Source organism: Rhea americana, unplaced genomic scaffold (assembly GCF_003343005.1).
Source record: "Rhea americana isolate MKP2758 unplaced genomic scaffold, rheAme1 scaffold_330, whole genome shotgun sequence".
Lineage (NCBI taxonomy): Eukaryota > Metazoa > Chordata > Aves > Rheiformes > Rheidae > Rhea > Rhea americana.
The window spans coordinates 158,480-170,925 of record NW_028186458.1 but is presented as its reverse complement, the minus strand read 5'-3'; the positions used below and the strand labels follow the sequence as shown (position 1 = coordinate 170,925).

The window sequence follows — 12,446 nt, the reverse complement described above, 5'->3', positions numbered from 1 at the left end:
ACAGCTGAGACTTCCTTGAGTGAGAACCACTTCCTGCTATTAGTTTCTTGCAAGTTCCTCCCTTGTACATCTCAGATGGGCAAATCTGAAATTCTTTTGGTAGGAGAGAGAGAGAGTTTTTCCTTGTACATGAAAGATGAAAACAAAGCCAGACCCACTCCCCCAGAAGATGCTCTAATCCACTTAGAGAGCACCTAGTATTTCTGGAAGCAGTAGCCTCTCCAAGTGCCTTACGCAAGTGGTGCAGTCAACATACCCTACATCTTTCACAGTTATGAATTAAATTCCCTGAACAAATGTATCTGACCTCACATGGTTAACACTACTCCAACTCTGTAGGTGTAGTGTGGAGAGCTTCTGACATAGACATTCTGACATAGGCAATTTGGACATTTTATGGACCAAATTGTGCTGTGAATTGGCCTTAGGACCAATTCCTAATTAGACCAGTGTCACACTAGGAGTCACAACACATGTACTTTAAGAACACTAGTCTGAATGAAGAAAGACATGTGAAGGTATACCTGTTTTGTGGGCTCCAACTAGTATTAGGCTTGAATTAATAGCATCCAGGTGTGGGAATAGCCATGCTTAGAGATTTGATGTGGAAACAACAGGCAGCTGTATCCTACAAGCATCACTAGGATTAGGCATCAATGGAGTGAGGGGCCTGAGAACTGCAATTCTGGGTATAGCACTCATCTTTTGTGTTTAGAGCCTCGATGACAGCTCTGATACAGATTCAGTAATCGGTGGGCAAGTTGCCTAAACTCTCTCTCTCTCTATTCCCCCCCTAATAAATTGAAGACAGCAATTAGATACAACCTTGTAAAATTAATGAATGCTTGTACATACTGCAAGTGTCATAAGATGTAAAAGTATCATTTCTTGCTGGTTCACATACTGAGCTGAAAAAAAAACAGTCTTGCTGAGGGCAGCGTATCTTCCACAGCTAAAGGGAGAAAAAATAATATTTGTGGCAAAGGCTGAGTAGGTATGTTGTGTGCCTCCATGCTGCTGCTTAATGCCTGTAACAAAAATTCTGTGTATATAGATTTTACATCTATATTTCTGTATAACAATCTTCCTGCTGTGTGGGTTTTTTTTTTCTTTCTTTCCCTTCCCCCGCCCCACCCTTGTCTTTTTTTTTAGCACAAAGAGAAATTCAGCTTTAAGGTGAAGAGAAAAAGGAGGTGAACGCAAAATCATCTGGGAGGAGGGGGTAGGGCTCTTTCCTTGCTCATCCAGCATGAGTTTAGAAAGCATTCCGCTCCCCCTCTCCCTGCCCGGAGACGAGCAGCGGCTGAGGCACGCCGCCGCTCTCCGCGGCTCTCGGCCATCGCCTCGCCTGGCAGTTCCTCCCTCTCCTGGCAGCAGCAGTCGGAACCGGGGGGGACGCCAGGCAAGGGGCGCAGGGAGGCGCTGCAAAGGAGCAGGGACGAGGCGCGTGCAGCCGCTGCCGCCGCTCGCCCCCTGCCTGCCGGCCCCGGGGAGCGCGGAGGCGGCCGTGCCAGCAGAGCAGCCTCGGTGGCCCGGTAAGGAGCGGCCCAGGGAGAAGCCCGGCGGTGGCGTAGGGGAGAGGCGGGGATCCTTTTCTTGCCTGTTCTTCTGATTTCCTCTAAGGGCTGCTGCTGCCGCATGTGTATGTCCCCTGCGGCAGGGCTAGCGGGCGGAGTGGGGGAGGCAGGATCTGCGGCGGACAAACGGACGCTTTGCGTTTGTGCTGCTAGGCGATTCCGGGAGCTGCGGTCTGCAGGCGGGGGACGCGGGGCTGAGCCTTGCCGAGGATGGCGCCTCTGCTCTGGCCCTGCTTCGCTTTTCCTGCCCCTCGGCTTCCGCTGCACAGCGCCCCGCTCACAATGTAGCTTGGCAGTGCGAAAACAGGGTCGGGCAAAGAGACACCCAGGAGAAGAGAAGCCCGGGCGGCCTGAGTCGGCGGGCATCCTCTGCGGCCGGCAGCCGTGCGGTGCGAGAGGCGGCAGAGGGGAAGGCAAAGCAAAGGCGCTGCTCCTCCCTTCCCCGGCCGGATATATACTATAAAACCCAGAAGGGGAGGAGAGGTTTGTAATTTTTTTTCCTCCCTTTCCTTGCCGGGAGTTGCTTGTGTGCTAGGGCAGGTGGGGGAAGCAGCCTGGAGAGAGGAACTGGTCGGAAAAGCGGCAATTAAAGGTAACAGCCTACTAGGAGGAAGGAGGGGGAAGAGCAGGGGACGCTGCGGAGGGATGATGATGTGTGAGTGGCTGCACGCGCCCTGTGGGAACCGAGGCCGGGGCCGGGCCAGTACCGCTGTCTCGGCAGCAGAACCCGACCCAGCGTGCCGGGGCGGCGGCGTGTCAGGTGGGCAGCGACATGCGGCGTTAAGTGGAGGTGTTGGTGCTCTACGCCAAGCGGGCGCTTTGGGCCCAGACCACCCCTCTTGTCTCTGGAGCTCCCCCTCCCCCGAGACCCCCGAGCCGGGCCCCCCTTCCTCATGGCTGCCCGGACTCGGACTCCCAGGGGCTGGACCTCCCCCCTTTCCCCCGAGCACAGGGCGGTGACCCACTCCGTGCAGCGGGGAAGAGCAGCGGCTCCAGCCCAGCTCCACGCTTCAGCTTCTCCTTGCAAAGTTCAAGTTGAAGCTCAAACCTACGAATGAGGAGAGGAGTGTTACGAGCCCTGATTCATACCAAGGAAGCTTACTCTTGCTGAGGGTAATTCGGGTGTGATGTTATCCAAAAATGGGGAGAACCGAGGTGCTTCTAGAGAAGGTTTACCCTTTACATTTTCCCTGTTATTAGGCCCATACATAAAAATAGATGTCGCACATGGCATAACAATGGCCTTAATCAYGTGAGAAGAGCTCGTATGCTGAGACTTGCTGCTGTTTCTTTCATCTCACTATGAATAGGAAATTACTAGATACCTCTTCTGCCAATCCACCTGGCATCATAAAGATTTATCCTAAATTTGCTTATCAGATCCTGTGAGACTGTCCTCATTAGATGCATCTGACCTTGTAATGGCTTGTGCAGTCCTTCACAATAATGTTGTTACACAGAATAATTCACTTTTACATATTTGCCTCAAAGCCTTTTAAAGGCATAGCTATAGAAGAGAGACAAATAACTAATGACAGACCATCATCTTGCAGTAGGAAACAATGAAGCTAAATGGGAGATGCTTCACCTAGAAATACTGCACCAAAAATATTAGTTTCACATCTTCTTTTAGACTACAGTTTTGATTTTTGTGAAGATAATTGTTTGGCTAGAAGAATGCCCTCCCTTCAAATCCGTACCTGCTGTAACCCTTTTCACTTGAAAGTGTAAAATTGAAATGTCAGGTGGTTCCAAAGATGTCATAAAACATCTTTAATTTTAAAGCCATGGGTTTTAGGTTTTTAGGCACATTGCTTTAGAGCTCAGTTTTCTGCATGTGTTGGTGTCCTGGGAACCTTCATCTCTGCTTGATGAGAAACTGATTGCAGTTCTGAGATGTGCTACTAGAATTTGTTTTCATTTGCGTCTATCATACATAAGCATCGTTGTTTCCTGCCTGCCTGTAGTTTACTCAAACAGTGTCCTTGAATAGGAAAACGTAAGTTCTGTTCATAACTGTGTAACATACCCAATTTTCTTCTCTTGAAAATAACTATGTAGTTTAAAAAATAAACTGATGGTTGCTTTAGAGGAGTTGTAAAATCCCCCAGTGTTATAGTTTGGTACTTTAATGTCCAGAACCAATACAGTCCCTTTGCCTCATATAAGCATGTTGTCAAACTTACTACAAAATTTTAAGGCTTCTCCTTTGTAGTTTTTTTTTTTGGGGGGGGGGGAGGAGCATGGGGGAGATTTGCGTAGACTAAAATCTCAGTAAAATTCAATACACAGGTGATCAGGATAGAAGATTTTGGGGAGGGAAGGGAGAAGACACACTCACTCAAAGGGACCTGAATTAAATATAAAGCAATAGCAGAATTAGGCCAACCTTTTACATCCTTGAACATCCTCTAAATATAGTATCTGATACTCTAATGAAGCTACAAATTCTTGATTTCTGCAACTTTGAGTTTCAGCTCTCTCTAATCCCTATTAAAGATAGTTTAGGTTAGTGGTGGGGAAATGCAATTTTAAAAGTGGTTAACAATCTTGAAAAGTATGTAATAAAAACCCAAGTAAACAAAAACTTAGCATGTCAGATGGATGAAAAAAAGAAGAGTCTAATGATGGACTGACAGAAAAGCAGTAGGGAATGGCCTATTGACAGAGGCAGTTTGTGGCTTTGTTATAGAGGTGGCTTTGATAAACTTCCTGTGCTTTCCCCACGTCAGTCTGGGTCTGTGATGTAGCTCTCCGTGCAGGTGGGAAGTAGTGATGGTACTGGTATAGAAAACATTCTAAATGACAGGACAGAAGAAACGCAGCAGAGAATGGCGAATACGGATATTATGAAGGCACAGAGATTGACATCTGGTTGGCATGGTGCAGTAGAGGAGCACAAATGAGCAACCAATACCTTCAGCAGCCTCTCTGCTGGTGCTGATTTCCTTCTCTGGTGTCCTGTCGCAGAGTATAGATCCTTGCTTCATGTGGGCAGCCTGCAACCTTGGAATGTCATTGTAATGAATGTCAATGAATGTCATTGAAAAGTTTGTTTCTTTTTTCTCCTTATATCCCACCTAGGAAGTTGCTAATTCTGATTAACTTGTATGTTCTGTTCTCTCCATTTTGATCCATACAAGGGATAGATGATATAAATGTGGGCATAGAGAAGGATAAAAAAAAAGTCTATCTTGAAATGTGAAAGAGAAGAAGGATCCATTTTGCCTGGTGATACCACAAATCCACAGATCTGAGTAGTTCATAGAAGCTGAAAGGCAGTGAAGGTGAGACAGTCGAGCTGGAAATACTCTACCATCTAATGCTTGACTGATTTGAGGAATATTCATTATCATAGCTCTCTTGTCTGAAAGCTGTTCATCTGTATGAACATGATGCTTTGGTAGCTTTAGCTACCAAAATTTGACTCTCAGGAAGACAAAGGGTGTGATTCAGTGGTCATTTTAATTGGACATAAATGTGGGGGTACTTCTGTTTGGTCAGCATGTCTTCTTCACCCCTGGCTACAGATTTCTGATCTCTCACTTGTGCTGGTACTATCATTTCTGGCCAAACGCAAATCCACTTTTGTTGTTGTTGGCATGATTTTCAATTGGATGAGTTCCTGGATCTAACTCAATGCATGACTAAAATGCTCTAAGTAGTCAGCAGAGACTTGCTTTGGGGGGAAGAATAGGCCAATCCTCATCGCTTTCAGCAGGAGTCCCATTATGCCAGATTAAAAAGATTATGGAACTGCAGTATAACGGGCTCTGGCTCAAAGCTATGTTAACATTTCTACATGGCTTCCAGACTGGATTTGGCTTATAGAGCTTTGCCCAGAGAGGTTGTGGAGACTCTTTCTCTGGAGATATTCAAGGCCCACCTGGATGCAACCCTGTCAACCATGCTCTAGGTGACCCTGCTGAGTGGGGAGGCTGGACTAAATGATCTCTAGAGGTCTCCTCCAACCTTACTGATTCTATGATTCTATGATATGTGGCCAGTTTGGAATGTAAGGAAAGGTATCTGTCTATCTTCATTTTATCTGTGAAGACATACAACGCATGCAATATGCCAAGCCAGTGCAAACCTAGCCTTAGTGCAAAGCTAATGACAAAGGAAACTTGAAGGACAAAAGGTTCTTCTAAATAGCTGCATCCTTGAAGGAGGTGAGGCCTTATTCTAGTTTGCTAAATGTCTCCCTCTGCTCAGGTTGTGGAGCTCTGAATTCAGATTTTGAATCAGTTCTACCACTGACCTAACTTCTACCCGCACCACCATTCTTGTTGCCTTCAGATCCACCTGTCTTCCATTTAAATTGCAAATTTTCTAAGCTCCAGTCCATCCTTTTGTTCTGTCTGCGGATGGCCTACACTGATAAGGCCACAATTGATGGCGTTAGCAAATTGATGGCTTAGCAACTCTTTGGTGCTATGATAATTTTAACAATAATAATTACTCGGCATAGGATGATGAAAGCCATAGGAAATAGCCATGGAGAAGTACTTCCCTATTCTGATCATCCTTGCGAAGCCTCTTGGACTTCAGCGAATCTGTCCCTGTGGACTCATGCACACTGCCAACATGAGTTGCCAAGCACTGTAGCATTTCAACCCTCCTTGGTATGCAGCCACATCTGGCAAATGATGCACATCTGCAGCCACATCTGGCACATTTGCTATCACTATGGAATTTCTATTAAAACAGAATTCCATATAAAATATATAATTATATATATATATATAGTATATTATCAGAATTGTCTTTTATTGTATTTTCTCCTTCACATTTTAATTTTGAATGATACAGATTCAGTAATAACTGAGCCCATAACTCTTATTTTTAACACCATCTGAGGTAGAAATTTTATCCTGGGTTTTTGTTTTTAATTCCTGCTTAAATAGTGTTTTAAAGATTCCTTTAGAAGATATGGTTGGTTTTGAGTGATGTACTTGTACAGGTCATAGTGTCAAAATTATGGCTTATTAGGTCTTTACACACTAAAATAGTCAATAGTAGGCTTTTGTGTACAGGCCTATAATTAATATCCTCCTGGTAATTGCTGAAACTGGAAATCTTTCCCACAAATCTTTGGCTGCATTTGTTTTTGTTAAAGCATGAGGCAGTATTGAAGGTTTTGCAAACTGTCCCCCCAGCAATTTGACTATAATTATATTCAGTTCTAACCTTATATTTAGCTCTTTTTGTAAGTGTTAACTGTACATGTGTTTTCCTTTGTGTTTACCTATAGTTAGGCAGTTGTCCGCCATTATAAACTGCATGGAGCGTAGCTTTTCCACCTCTACTCATAAAAGAAACTACACTGTGCCAGAAAAATACCCTGTTATGTTTAAATCTGTTACTTTCCGCTTGCTGAGAGTAACTTTTGAGCAGCTGTGCAGGGGAGGTGCGTATTATAGGTTTTCCTCATAATAAATTTCATTTTTAATGTTATGCGTGTGTCTGCCATCTACATATGCTCTGAGAAGCAGCCAGTTGTCCTGTACAAGTGATTAAAACAAATATGAAGATTAATGACTGGTTAATAAGTGTAAGAATGGCAGAACTGATCACAAACCTAGATGCTTAAAATTTAGTTTCTAAAACTGTGGTTCAGCTTTGCCTTATCCAAGCACAGATCTGTACTGCCAGCATGTGATATTCTCTTCAGTTCAGGTTACATCTTATTTCATGTGTGTTCCTCCTGATTCCAGTATTGCTATCTTGATTTTGGAATCTTGCCAGTAATCAAGTATTGGTTAAGAAGAACTTATTCATATTACTGTGTTTCAAGGTGATTGGCAATTTTACTATGGTGTGCTCTGCAGACTACAAATGTAAGTCTATGTTTTCAGCTTTGAATGGCTTGTGCCTACCTTTATTGGAAACTCAATTTTCACAACTGTACATTATAGTTCATATAGAATGTTATGATATATAAAATTTGGACCAGCTGGACAGACAGCTCTCTGTTTGACCTTCTTGAAAGCAGTTAGAGAAACTGTTGACTGAAGGAAGGAGAGGAAAAATATTTATTTGGAGAATGCCTGTTTGTCCAAATTAAATTTTTTCTGGAAATCAACCCTTCAGGAAAACCACCCACTCGATAGAAAAGGCTTTTTCAGTTCGATATAAGACTTGTATTTGGCCTTTAAAAAAGAGGATTTCCTTTGTACACTACCGTGGACCCCAGGAGTAGAATTTACCTGTGAATATTCCTGAGGATCATCATATCCCTGATCTTATTGCTGGTCCTGTAAAGAAGGTGGATTTATTTTGCAGACAATGGTTCAGGAGAGCCTTTTCTTAAAGGCAAGAATGGGCAATTACAGGAGAGCTGTGCAGTCTCATTGATAGGATGCTGAATATAAATACACTGTGGTGAATCCTACTGTCACTAGAATACTCCTTCAGAAACTTCCTTGATATTGTGAGTGAAATTGTGAAAGTGTAAAATGACTGTAATTTTGTAAACAATGCTATGGCTAGACCATAAGGGAAAGATGCACAAATATGTACAATTATTTATTGATGTTAATCAAGCAGATCTGGCTTTGAAAAAATCCAAAGAGCAGAGGTGGTACATAGAAAAGGTGCCAGCCCCTTCTCAGGAGCTTAATTCCTACAACACACCTTAGTAAATCCTACAAGAGAGATTCTTAAGTTACTCACAAAATACATGGTTACTAGCAAAGCACAGTGGTCTTCTAAAATATTCTTTGAGCTGAGTGTACCATGGAGTTAACAATGGGGTATACAAATTGGTATACAAATTTGATAATAGCCAAAGGTGGTACCAGTTAATAATTTGTTGGTATATATGAATTTATCTGGGTTGTTTTCAGAGATAACTGTGATACCTTAAATGAAAGTTACAAGTGACCCTTAACTAGCGGTGTGCTACAGCTGATGCAGTGTGGCAGCAAATGGCAGCCTCTGGATGCTTTTGTATCCTGTTGCGGTTGTTGCTGGTATGCAAACAAGCACAGTTTTAGAATCAATAGTGGGGCTTTGCCCCTTAAGGACAAGAAATGATAACATTGAGATGATAGTAGCTGCAGCAGTCAGCACTGTTTCACTGAGCTGGGGTTCAGATAATGTTTACTATGTAAAGTGGAAATGGGATCTGAAATCAGGGATATGAGGGCAGTAAAACTACCCAAACAGAATAGCTTGGGGGGTCTTTTTTTTGTTTTTTGTTTTTTGTATGAACACCTTATTTTGTACGAACACCTTATATTTGGTAAAGCATGCTGTCCTACAGAATTTGGGAGACATTCCCCACTTGTGAAAGTTTTCCTAGCACAATATTACTCTGTGACTTATGACACAAGGTTACTCACCATTTGTCAAAGTTTGCTCAGTTGTGGAGGACTGTGTTGTCTTTAAGTTTGCAGAAGCATCTGAGATGAAATGTTGCCTTATTTATCACCAAGGACTTGAGAAAAAGTTTCTTGYTTCAAGCACAGCTGTAAGGGAATGCAGCTGTTTGGGTCTAGGTTTGGTGTTGCAGCACTCAGTGGTCATAAGTGTGGTCATAAGAGATGTGTTCAGAAATTCTTCCCAGAGGAAAAATGGTTCTAATGGGTGGTGAATGGCCCCAGTTCTAGCCTGCCAAACCGAGGAACTCTGTCCACTCTGTCCTTCAATAAGGACCAGTGAACACAGACCGCTGGTATGACTTCTGCCAGATCATCAACCAGCCAGTCAGTCTGTATCAGTGGCTTGGGCTTGAGCAGTGAGGCAGAAGCAGTTTGGAGGTGTGCTGAATAATACAAAGGAATAAGATTTACTGAACCTGTCCTGGCTCTGGGAAGCCAGTGAGATCGGCTGCTCCTGGTTTTCTCTAGTGAGGCAAAGAAGAAGTTGGTAACGGCTTTCTGTGCCAATATCATGCTGAGCCAGTAGAATGGTGGAGCCAGAGAGACTGTCACAAATCTTTTCAAAACCATCTGTTTTTACCACCTGTCGTTGCCTATTCACAAACACACAGTCTTATTCAATATTAGTATTAAAAACCTTTCTCTTTAAGTACAGAACTAATATAGTTCTAAAATTCTTGCATGACATGTTCATAGCTCAATCGGGGGACTATAGCAGTGCAGGGAGAGAGGCAGGCAGGGAGATTGAGAAGCAGGCAGGCAGAGGGAGAGAGGAGGGCGAAGGGAAAAAGAAAGAGGBGGGAGGGAGAAAGGGGGGGTGGGATGAGAGAGGTGGGGGTGAGAGAGAGGGGCAGGGAGAGAGGAAGAGAGAGGCAGATAGATATGCCTGGCTAACATAAAATAAAACACTCTAGTATTTTTACACTTACAGTACTGTCAGTGGGACTTACTTTTGTTATCAGCTTATCTGAAATGGTTGACATGATTCTGTTTAAATCTAATTTTAAAGAAATTTTTGAGGATGAAATTTTGTTGCAGAAACAGTCTTTGGCAAAACTTTCATGTAATGCACTGACATCAGCTTATTTGTTGCTTCTACCTGTAAGTCAAGGGGAACATGTCCAGGACTGGCTGCTGAATTTCCTTTGGCTATTGTCATTGCTGTAAAACCCTCAACTTATTGTTGGCCAAAAAATCCTGGAAAAGACTGAGACTTTCTTGATCCCTAGGTGATTAATAAGACAGATTAGTTAAGTGCAGTAGGAACCCAAATTCTCAAGTATTCATGCTTCTAAATTGGATGTGACAGAACTATATCCTTAGACTATATATATATATCCTAGACTTAATGTAACTGCAGCCTGACATTTTTTACTGCAGTCCTGCAGATAGCAAAGAAATAGATTATTTGCATTTCTGACAGATACCTGTTTATATAAACTCAGAGCTTTGATAGGCATATAGTCTAACATTACATGTTGTAAATTCCACCTCACTGCTGTAATTACAGCTGAGTTATCTTAGAGTTTTATTCTTTACATGACCTATGATCCTTTCTCTGATCACATACATTATTACTTTGATGTGGTTCTGCTTCCCTATGAGTCCTTCAGCTTGCCATCTGCAGGAAGAAATGAAATCCTTCATCAAGACTTTACAGGTACTGGATGACATTGTCTTCTACCAATGACCTCTTTTAAGCTTCCATTGCTCCTGTCTTTATTAGGTATTTCACAGCAAACTGACTAAGCTAATACGCTCCTAGTATGAAACAAAATGTCAGTGATCCTCACTACTTTTTTGCTTTCTTCTGTAATAAAATTGGGTGAAATCATGAGGTCACACCCGAGTGAGGGCATGGTATACAGAAATACCAGGGTGTTCATGCTGTATAAAATCTTGCAGATGGATGCAGTGATCAAACCTGACAACCCTGTAGAAAAGGCTTTGGGTTCTGCATACAACTGGTGACTTTTGCCTTACCACTATGTCTGTCTACAGTTTTAATTTTTCTTCTTTCTCATGCTTATGTTCAGTGACTGCTACCTTGTCCCACACATCCCCAAAACAGCCTGTGGGTTGCTACACATACTTAAATTCCAGGTTTCAGGGCACTCTGAAGCAGCTAAACAATGTATTGATCAACATAGGATGTTGATGTATTCCCAGTTTATGTATATATATATTTCCAGCTCCTCTATTTTCCAGTCWCTGTTTTCTCCCAGGCATTTTGTTTTGTTTCCTTCACCTAGTTTTGCTTGCAGAGGAGATAAGACCACCAACTGTGTCCTTAAAGACTGATTTCTTGTCTAAGACGTATGGCTTCACTTTCATTTTGGTGTATCACCAACACTTCATTGCTATATAACATTGGGCAAACTGCTACGTCTGTATTATTCCCTCTGGCTCAAAAAAGAGTTTAACTCATCTCCACCATGCTCTGAATCTGTCCTATGTTTTTGCTATGATAAGCACTTTTAGAAGTACCTTGATCAAAACTTGTGCATCACTCTCTGCTCCAAGGTCTAAGTTAGCAGGTATGCAGAGAGGAGATGTTTAGTTCCTGGTGCTGGAATGCCCCATACATGCCCCATATGTATTTCAGTTCAGCAGGTTTTCATCTGAATATTCATTTTGGGTAGTATATAACCAAGATATCAGCAATTCTTTATCTGTATAGGATAGCATCAAATTATCTGCCGGTGGAAATCCTAATGTTTTGGCTAGTTCCAGTTTTTTTCAAGAACTTAGGCATTGCTTACTGCTGAGGAATTTGCCACTAACATTTTCCAGCAAATTTGCTGCTAAGTATTTCTAGCAAGCAAGTCAGGGATCAGATGAAAGCATATGCTTCCAAGACAATGAGATAACACCCCTTAATCAAAGATGAGGTCTCCGGACTCTGCCAACTGAACAATAATATTAAATCAATCACAAGCAGAGCAAAACTCCTATATGACAGCAAGGCAATAACAGCATGAAGCTGCATTAGCAGCTCGTGCTACATAACTTTGGAGGGTCTTACTTCTTGGGTTGCCCTCAGAAAACATATGCCTGTTAATGTTACACTTACTGTAGCTTTGATTTTCAAGTAGTAAAGGGATGTATCAAGAGAAAATGTATACTTCAACAGCCACCATTCTTCTGGTGAATGATGAAGAAGCTGAAGTTGCATTAAATCTAAGCACATTTTTGCAGTCTTTTTTGCAGTACTAGATTTCCCCCAGGCCAGGGCTGTGACCTATGTAGGAGGACAGATTGCTTTGTGACTACAAAGTTAAATACAGTACAAAAATTTCAGTCTTAAAGGTTAAAGGCTGGCATATATAACTCTTGCAAATTCACTTTAAAAATAGATAATCATGTTGAAAAATGGAGAGAGAAAAAAAAAAAGCTAGAGTTCCCATTGCTGACCGTAGACTGAATCCTTGAAGATGCGGAAATTTTTGCCTTCCAAAGCAATAGATTCTTCAAGTATCAACAA

General features: G+C 42.5%; 1 protein-coding gene across 6 annotated transcripts in view; it reads left to right on the top strand.

Annotated features, from left to right (window-relative positions):
- The first annotated feature begins 1,309 nt into the window (after nt 1–1,309).
- The window catches only part of FAR2 (fatty acyl-CoA reductase 2), a 140,613-nt gene continuing 129,476 nt past the window's right edge, over nt 1,310–12,446 (top strand). For 2 of the 6 annotated variants that reach the window (XM_085311066.1, XM_085311067.1), the window contains exon 1: nt 2,073–2,169. The gene's annotated coding sequence lies outside the window, so the exon portion shown is untranslated. The other 4 variants (XM_085311069.1, XM_085311070.1, XM_085311068.1 and 1 more) reach the window with 4 other exon arrangements.